This window comes from Passer montanus, unplaced genomic scaffold (assembly GCF_014805655.1).
Source record: "Passer montanus isolate IOZ18808 unplaced genomic scaffold, ASM1480565v1 scaffold53, whole genome shotgun sequence".
Taxonomy (NCBI): Eukaryota; Metazoa; Chordata; class Aves; order Passeriformes; family Passeridae; genus Passer; species Passer montanus.
The window spans coordinates 5775797-5785722 of NW_024370263.1; the positions used below are offsets into that span (position 1 = coordinate 5775797).

The window sequence follows — 9926 nt, forward strand, 5'->3', positions numbered from 1 at the left end:
TTTTAAGGGGAAGACTTCGGCGAACCCGGGCGACCGCGGGGGCGGGTGGAGCGCGGACCCGCCGCGCTGCCGCGGGGCCGCGGCGGCCCCGGGAGCGGCCGCGCCATTGGCTGGGGCGGCGGCAGCGCAGCGGGCGCAGCCAATGGGAGCGCGGCTTCCATGGGGCTTGAGTTATTAGGCGGCGGGGTAAAAGCACGGCGCGGCAGAAGCCAAGGAGAGGCCGCGGGACCCGCAGCCATTTTTCTGCAGTGGAGCGAAATGGCCAACTGGGCTTTTCCTTTGTTCCATAAAGGGGGATCCGCCATGTGAATCCACACCACGCGGGGTGGTGGGAGCCTCTAGCACGGTGCCAGACGACTCACTGAAGAAGGAGGATTTAAATATATATATATATATCTCAAACCCTTAACAAAAAAAAAAAAAAGTAATGCGGATTTTTTTTTCACCCTTATGATTCGGGATCCATCTTTGTCTTGTGTAACTAGGTCATGGCACACCCTATGTCAGCAGTTAACAATTTCGAATGCCAACAAAAAAAGAGTAAATACATTCTTTTTATATTTTTTTCGTTGTTTTGGGGGTTTTTAAGCTTTGAGCAGCTCTGATGACTGAACAATAAATTTGAGAGACTTCTCTCTTGTATTAAACACTTGATTCCTGGCCATTTTTATTAACTCCTTTGGTGCTTAAAAGGTAATGTTTTAAATATAGGTATAGGAATAGTAAATTCTGGCAAAAAATAAGGCAATTTTACTATGATAAGCTTTTTCTCTTTGTTTCCTCTTACATTGTAAGTACCCAATCCATTCTGTCCTTGCTAAGTGTAGTTTTCATGTTAATGTTACTGAAGTGGTCCTTATTGCTAAGCCTTCATTTGCATGTCATATGTTTTTGTCTGTTTAAACCAATTTATGCTTTTTGAAATATTTTACTTATAAAGCAAACTATCTGGCTAAGATATGCTTAAAAATTGTTTAGCACCAGTAAATGTTACTTAGGTGTTTTCACACTGACATGTGCAGCCTAAAACTATTGAGGAGAATATTTTTAGTGTCTGCGTGCTCTGTGGAAAAACACTGAACGTCCTTTTTATGTACAGAGTAAATCTGCCACAGGAAGGTAGATTTAAGCCTCGAGCAGGAGTCCTCGCCTGTGTACGGTCAGTCAACATAGCTGGACTTTTTCTACAGCTTTTTTTCCCCCTTTTTTCATCTTTTTTTTGATGCTAGACCACTGCCACACAAAGATCCGTAACTTATCTTAACAAGATCCGCTTTGGCTCGCAAACTTACGAGAGAAGTGGTGATACAGATCACATATATACTTATAGCCATTATTTTAAAAAAGAGTAACAACTTCACCTTCAGAGCTGCATTCAACTATGGTGTGCGGGTAAGTAAACCCTTTTGCCCTTGCAGAGGAACAAATAGCCCAGGCCTGTAGCTAATGGTATTGTCCTGGGTGGAAAGATCCCAATGGTCGTCTGAAAGCGGTGGCGATCTCCTTCTCCTCAGAAACATCTAACAGTGCCTCTGAAACGTCTGTTTTCAGGGAGGGATTTGATTTCTCTTTCTGCACAAAGCTCTTGGTCGTCCTCAGCCCTGGGTGGGTTTGGTTTTTTTTGGTGCGGAGAGACGCTGTGAATCCATTGCAGGCATTACGTGGCTGTTAAATTGAAAGCACAAAAAAAAAATCTGCCTGTGAACAGCAAGATGTTAGTGAGGTTGATGTTAAAAAAGGCGAGAAGGCGGTGGTGGTGGTAGGGATCCCTTACATGTTTTATCCGTCTAATTACAGAAGCTCGACAAAAAACAGGCAACAAAATGGGGGGGTGTTTTTCACGACGGTGAGTCTTAATGGCGGATGTCTCCCTAGAAAGCACTGTAAAATCCTTCATACCGAGAGGCAGTGACTTGGAGAGAGGGGGGAAAAAGGAGGTCTGGAAGTATATCCAAAATGAGGGAGTTTCCTTCCAAGTGAGGGACCCTTTGCAGCCTGAGTGTTACAGATGGAGAGCCGTGACGCAGTTGATATTCACAGCAGTTGTGCTTTAGTGCCGCCACCCAGCCCACGAAAATGGCCTCCCCGCCGAATTCTGGTGGGTTTATTATGTGAAAGGCTGCGGCAGCACCGTGTCCCGGGCGGCGGGAGGAGCGGCCGGCGGCGGGCACGGCGCTCCCGGTCGTGCTCCGTGTTGTGTGAGGGCAGCCGCCATCATGGCTTCTCCTTCCCTTCGGCGCCGCGTTCTCCTCAGCGCTGGGCGGTGGCGCGGCGGGCTCTCCCCCCGCTGCCTCCCGGCGCTCCGCGTCCCGGGCGCTGCAGGGAAATGATGGGTTTGGGGTGTTGTTTTTTTGGTTTGTTTTTTTTTCTCCCCTTTCCCGCCCCCCTTCCCCCAGCGCTTTGTGAGGGGCTGTGGAAGGGCGAAGCTGGGCAGGGAGCGGCGGTTCTTTCTCCTCGCACACAACATGGCGGGAGCGCCCTGCGGCAGCGGGGCTGGCGGCGCTCCAGCCGGGCCGGGCGGGGGGGCGGCCGGCCGGGAGGACAAAGGCAGCTCGGATAATGCCGGCGCAGCCCCGGCTGCTATAAATAACACCGCCCTTCCCCCGCTGCAGCCTCCCGCTCTCTTTATAAACAGCAAGCCATGGAAGTCGCCTAATGCAGAGGGGAGAAAAAGAGGAACAAACAACAACACCCCCTTCCCCACACACATAAGGGGGAAAAAAATAAAATGCACCAAAAAATTAAACCCCGGGCAGTGTGGGGGACGGGGGGAAGCAGCAGCGCTGGCCGCGGGAGGGGCCGGGCGGCGCCGCCACCTCCCCGCCCGGAGCGGGCGCGCCGGGGGGAGCGCGGCCGCCGCTCCCCGTCACATGGCTCTTTGTTGTTTTCCTTCTCTGCCTCTCCTGGGCTGCTCCCCCCTCCGCCATCACCCAGCCGGGGCAGCGCTGCCCTGCCTCCTCCGGCCTGCAGCGCCGAGCTCCCCGGGCCCGCTCGGGCAGGGCTGGCGCGGAGCCGGTGCCGCGCTGCAGTGGAGCCGCCATGGCCCGATGAGGTGTTACATGTGGCGTCTTTTTTATTTTTTTATTCTTTCTTCTTTTTTTTTTTTTCTCCTTGTGATTTGGGTTTTTTTTGGTGGGATTTTTTTTTTTTTCCCCCGAGCAGCTTCTGCTGCAGCTCGCTTTGAGTGGAGGCTGAGGGTTATCTCGGAACTTCACAAGCCTCGCTGTGCTCTGCGGAAAATTGCAGCTTGTGCTCACTGCAGACCCAGAGTAGGTGAGCCAGGAAAGCCTGGCTTGAGCAACCACTTCAGAGGGCAGGACAGGGAGGAAAAGCAAACACTGTAGAGAGGTGGCCTCCCTGGTAAGGCTAGAGCAGGACCGTCCTGCGGACTCTGAGGGAGGGAGAAGGTAAGTGGCTGCTTGGCAGAGGCTGTCTGCGGGAGCGGCATGTGCCGGGCAGGGTGCGCCCTGCCCGCAGCTCCTGCGGCTCAGCACCAGCCGCTCCGTGGGTTTGTACAACCTGTGCTGTGGTATGTGCCGAGGTTCAGGGCTGTGTCCCTGCGAGGGAGCAGGGTGCTGCCGCGAAGGAGGCACCGCAGCCCGCGCCTTTCGCAACAACTGCGCTCATCGCTCCATTCCTCGCTCCCCCCCTCGCTCCTCACCGGGTCAGCCTCTATGTCGAGAGCAAGCGACAAACCGTCCGCACTAAACAGAACACGTTCCCATGGAGGGGGAGAAAACCAAACAAACCAACAACAAAACCAAAGCTCTTCCGCAGTGCCAGGCTGGCGTTGTGGCGCTGCGAGCCCTGTCGGGGGCTGCGGCGCTCGGAGCCGGGGCCGCCCGAGCCGCCGCTCGGTCCCTGCCCGGCCGGGAGCGCCGGGCCCGCGCTGGAGCCAGCCCTGAGCACCCGGCCCGGGTCACGGCGGCTCCCTGTGACCGTCTGCTGGCAAAATCGGAAGGAACGGTGACGTTGTTCTTAGCCGAACACCATTAAAATGCTCCTCTGGTATCTCTCAATAGAGGTGAAAAGCATTTCAGCTTCCTGGAAATGGCCGAAAGAGGCGACGTGTAGATCAAAGTACGGCGCAGAGCTGGGCTCGTGTTTGCAGGGGTTTTTGAACTGTAGTGAAAACGTTTCTGCAGCTTGCATCGTAATGAGTTAAGTCAGCACGTGAAGCGACTAAAAAAGGCATATTTAAACAGCATCGGGCTATTAACTTTCCTGGGATTTAAGATTTATGTTTAAATATATATTTGGCTGTTAGCAATACCAGCATTTAAACCGTAACGTTGATCTGTTCAACCCTGAAGCAAACCAGCTCTGCCTAACGCAGCTTTGAAGCGACACAGCCAGACCATAATACTGTGGGAGCTTAGACAGCTTTGTCTGTACTTGCATCTCTCTGCATATTTTTCCAGGACTCTGATCTTTGTCTGCGATTAATCATTGTCCAGGACGGCTGTTCCCGGTGGTAGAATCCATGAAGTGCTCCAGCTGGGAGAGGTCCTAACGCGTGTGCCTGGCGCTGCGTACGTGCAAACCAGGGCCAGAAATTGCTGGGGCAGCAGGCGCTGGACAGCGAGCCTGCCGTGCCGCCCCAGTGAGTTGTGTGAGTCCTCAGCACTTCTGGAAGTTGTTTTTGTAAGTCTGAGCCGAAAATTTCTTTGCGTTTTTTTAGAGTTTCTAAATGACTATAATGTTCAGTGTAGTTTAAAAGTCGCCAAGGCAGTTGAGACCAGTTGTGCTCTCAGAGTGGGTGGTTTCATGGCTGAACCTCGTATCTGAAAAGCGAAATGTTCTGGTACAGCGTGTTTAAATCCCAGAAAGGTCAAACCAGACTTTCATACTTGAGTTAGATTGACCCTGGTTTGCTGCGTGAGACTCTTTAGATAAAGAGATCTTTCAGGGGAAAGGCGGGGGGGAAAGATTTTTTTTCTCTGAACAGCTTGTGGTGACTCTGTGCACATTCTTGAAGCAAAGGAGTTTGTTCTTGCCCACAGCGTCCCTGCCTGGCATTGTTGAGTGGAAAACTCTTATGCTAATTATATCACTGTCTGTTATCAATAAGAAGTGATTTAATTTCTTTGGCAAAGTGTTGCAACAAGAGCAAATTAGATTGAGAGGCAAAGTGAAATAAAAAATATGCAGCTGTTCTGCCAAACAATGATCCTGACTGTTTACAACATTTTGTTTTAGACTGCCTTGTACACAGAATCCTTTATATTGAAGGTTTCCAAGTCACAATCCACTGCTTGTGCAAGGAAACTGGGTTAATAGATTATAAAAGACAAGAGACCAAGGTCATCTGGTTCAACTTCCTGCATTATGCAGGTCTCTTGATTTTTATGAATTTTTGGCTTTTTCCCATTTGAAAGACTTTAACTGCAGCATAGCTGCATCTTAGATAAAGATCAGATTTTCGTTTTCAAATGGGCTCTGAAAGGGAGTAAAATAAGGGTAAATTGTTTCCATCAAAAATCTGCCTGACACACTAGAAATCAAAGTACCTTTTTAAACTTGTCTAGTTTCTGCTTTCAGTTTGTGGATGTGTCTGTCCCTCAGTCTCCTTGGCAGAGGAATGCTCCATGACCAGATTTCCATCCCCTCATAGCTGTGAGCAAGCTGAGCATTTAAACACTCGGTTGCAGGCTGCAGAGCTCCCCCTCGGGTCCATCTTTACTAATCCTGTAATTGTTCCTGCTCCCGTTTGTCACCATTTTGATCCGGGCAGAAGGGGACAGAGCCGTCGGCAGTGACCATGCCCGAGCCAGCAGCCCTCCTGGCTCAGATGTGTCTGTCAGGCATCCAGGGATTACTCCAGCCCATGTTCAGCTGGTTTCCCAGCAGGGCAGCTGAAATGCTCTCAGATCTGCTCCTCAGGATGACAACCCTGTACTGCAGAATTGTGCTCTTTGTTTTGCATGTATGGCTTTACTCTGGTCCTCTTAGACAGCGTTGTTGCTTGCAATGGCCTTTTAAAATTATTATTTTTATTTGATACTCCCTCCTGATACTGCTTAGTGTCACCTACAAACTGGTTATGATTTTTTGTTTTCTTCCAGATAAACAGCCTATCTGCACTGTGGGTGTTTCCAGGTTCGGGGTGTGTGTACACACACCTCAGCAGTGTCAATATTGTGTCAGGAGGAGGTTGGTTCCCCACCATCCCTTGCCACACCCCAGTTGCATGGGAAGAAAGCCCAGTTTAGGAGCTGGAAGGGAGCCAGAGGCACACTGCAACACTTGCCTGCCCTGGTGTCTATTATGTAGCCATGAAATAATGCAGAGCAAAAAACAGGTGGTTGCAGGACCCATAAAAGAAAGATGAGAGGTCTGGGGCAGGGTGGTTACAAAGTACATTTTGAGACCTTCCTGTTAGATGGGTTTTTTTAGGCATGATGCCTCACTACATACTCTGTATCCAGCTGTTCATTCAAGACCTAAATACATTAGGGACTTCTTCCCCCTGCCAAATTTGAGATTGGAAGAAGGAGGGGGAAAAAATTACATGGAACAACACAGTCGCATTAGACAGTTTTATTTTTAGGAAACCAGGCTAAGAATATCAAAGGAATATTAAGTAGGAATATGGACAGGGTATTTGCCTGTTCAGATTTTCTTGCCATGAAATTTTTCATTCCTTCCTAAGAACAGCAGATGATCTGTCTAGGGAATTGTCAGCCAAAATAAGCAACCTGCTGACAGATTTCACCTGTGTCCCAGCATGCTCTGAGGATGCATGGGATGTGAGCCTTGAACAATGACAGGGAATCACTAGGCTGTGTTGTTTGGCTGCTGGGGTGCAGAGATGCATGGTGACACCCGACAGTGGAACAAACATTTGCTGTGTTTAAAATCCAGACACATTTTGATGGCTATGTTGGCTATTTGCTATACCTTGGGGGTGGGGGGGTATTACTTTTTAAACTGTATGTGATAATATTATTTCTGCGAGTATTATGACAAAGCCACCTCTGTAAGGTAGGGAGTGAGTGCTTTCAGAGATCTAATCTTTCTCGAGCTATAAAGGAATAAAGAAGCTGTTTCAACACCTTACTTGCAGAATGTTTTGTGTTGCTTCTTGCCTATTGAAATGCTGCTGCCATTGAAATGCTGTGATCCTATCAGGATGTAGAACTGGTTATTTTTTAGAATGCTTTCAAGCTTATAAAAATCATGAAATAAATCAAGACGGCTGGCAATTCTAATCAGCATTCTAAAGCCATCAAATTACAAAATAGTTCAGTGCTTCATGGCCCCTGAACAGTACAGTTTCACAAAAATAAAAGAGAAAGAATGAAAAGAATGTACCATTTAAAGACGCCGGGCACTTACAAAGCTTGCATCAGGAGGAAATGAAGATACAAATAAGTAATCTAAAAGGATATTTATGCATTAAATTACTTGTGTCTCTGGATACTTCATTAAACAGTCTGGATATGATGGTAGCTGGGGACCTGGGAGCCATTTTAACACGTGCAGCACATGCAAGGAACATTCTGATTATAAGTGATGGAGTATAAAACGTTGCAGCCAGAAACCAATGGCAAAGATCAAATGGAATGAGTTCAGCTTACAAATGAGAGCAGTGTCTTCCCACTGGTGCGATGCGACACGAGACCAGGACTTTGTTTCGCCCTTGACACTGCCACCACTGCTCTCAATCCTGCAGTTAAGGATTTGCATCTTGATTTATTGTTTGACAGGGCAGTGGGGAGTGCCCCAGCTGGTCCCCCGAGCCCTGGGGTGCAGCCGAGTGTGCCCGAAGAAGCCGGCTCGGTGAAGGCTGAGCCGTCCGTGGCTCCGTGCTGCAGCAGCTCGCAGTTGCTAAGCAGCTGCACACTCTGCCCGTGCTGTACGAGGGCAGCAGCACGGCTTCCCCTGGATCGCTGGAGAGGAGCCGGCAGCATGGAAGCGGGAGCAGTGGCCGTGGCAAAATCGCTCCGTTGCTGGCTGGCTCACGGAGCCGCTGGCAAAAACACTGGAGAAGGGACACTCGGTGGAGCAGGGGGTGGCAGGAGGGCCGGGAAGAGCCAGCATATGTGCACAGCAGAGGTTACAAAGACAGCAGATCCTGGCAGAGCAGGGGGCACACACCGAGGAGAAAGGAATGGGAGAGAGGCCAAAGGCACAGTTCAGAATTAAAAAAAAATTAAAAAAACACGAGGAGAGTGTGGCATATGGAGAGGGGAAATAAAGCAGAACTTGCACAGCCTGTGAATAATTGAATTGAAAATACAGGAAGAGGGAAGGAGCTTGATTCATTACTGCCCTTCACCTTGTGGAGACAGCTACTCCCAGGAAGAGGAGGTGTGGAATACAACAGCATCCTTCATGTTTCACAGTGAACTGTAGGTTTTACATTTCAACCCCTGCCATTTGTGGTTTTCTCCTTTCATAGCCCATGCCTTTTGTTCAGACTTGACTCCTGCAGGCTCTGTTCTTATCTTTGTCTACTTTCTGAGTTATTTTTGAACTTGCTTTAGCTTTTTTTTTTCCCTTTATTTTTTAGGTAAGTTTTAAATTAAAATACATTTTCCAGATATTTTAGTTGTTTTAACCTTCAAGAGGGCAGGCCATTGCTAGTTTCTAACTGAAGTTAGTTTCCACTAAACCCACACAGCCATTGCTGCATTTCTGCCTGTCTCTCTCCTGGGAGCTGCTGATGCAGGACAGGGCTCTCTTTGCTTCCTGACACCTTCCTCTGCACATTGTCTTTCCCTTTCCCTGGGCAGTGCCTGCCAGCAGTCCGGAAGGACTTGCAGTTAGCAGCGTGCAGGAAGAGGTTCCTGTGGCAGTAAATTATCACAAGCGCCTGACGTGTTGCATAAAGGGGAATTAAAAAAGTGTCACAAACATCTGCAGGGGGTTCTGACCAAAAGGGATCCTTAGTTCCACCAGCACTGCCCACATGAAAAAGCACTTCATGGTGTCGGCGCCTAACGTGCAGTTGGCTGTGGAATAGGAAATGCCAGTGGAGCTGGCAGGGAAGCAGGAAAGCTGGACATTCCTCTCCTCCAGGCACAGGACTGAGGGGCACGGCTTGTACAGCAGGGTGGGGAGAGGAATTTAAGCTCGTGCAGCTGTTGCTCTGCTGTGACCAGCCCAGGCTTGCTTGGAGGCCTTTCGACTGAGAACACTTTTTCCCAAGTCCAAAATTGAGTCCTAAAAGGAAAATGGAGGCGCCCACTCAGAATTACAGTGAAAATTATTTGCTGTGGGTGCTGTGTGTGTAGTTCAAGCCAATAACATGCTTGACAAATACACAGCCAGATGTGTCCTGTACTTAGAACATTTTTGTCTAAGATGTCTGATTCATGGGATGCTGCATTTGCTTCCTTCTTCCATTTGCCTGGAGCCCTTATCTTTGAACAGGCACTGTCTGTACTATTGTTAGACTCCCAAGACCATTAAAGGTCTTGGGACACTGACATTTTACAAGCAGATCCAGCTGCCATTCACACAGGAGCATTTTTAGCCTTATGAGAGATCTAAGTTTAATTACAACAGTTTTAACCAGGAAATCTCCCAAAATCAAGAAATCAGAGCTACTATGTTCATCTCAGGTAAGCAATGAGGAACTTGACAATGTGTCTGTTGTTACAGGAGATTCAGGAAGGGTGAGATGTGTGTAGGAAGGGTGAAACACACAGGAAATGTGCCATCAAGGACAGAGGTGTGGAGCAGGGCAGGGCAGTGGTGTGGAGCAGGGCAGGGCAGTGTGCCAGACCCAGCACTGTCAGCTCGTTGCTCTCTGTGCCTGCCCTCACCACCCCACAGCACTGCTTGAACACCTTCTGACCCACTGTGGTGACTCTCAGTGAGGACATCCAGCCAGGCCACTCTGCACTGTCAGCTCCCACAAATCAGGCACAGGCCAAGAATCACAGCTCTAAAGCAAACATCACTCAATTACAACCTGG

General features: G+C 49.2%; 1 long non-coding RNA gene across 1 annotated transcript; it reads left to right on the forward strand.

Annotated features, from left to right (window-relative positions):
* Positions 1 to 76: 76 nt before the first annotated feature.
* Positions 77 to 7056, forward strand: LOC120509730. Its single transcript, XR_005629324.1, has 2 exons — positions 77 to 1392; positions 4422 to 7056. It is a non-coding gene; the product is annotated as an uncharacterized LOC120509730 (long non-coding RNA).
* Positions 7057 to 9926: the final 2870 nt, after the last annotated feature.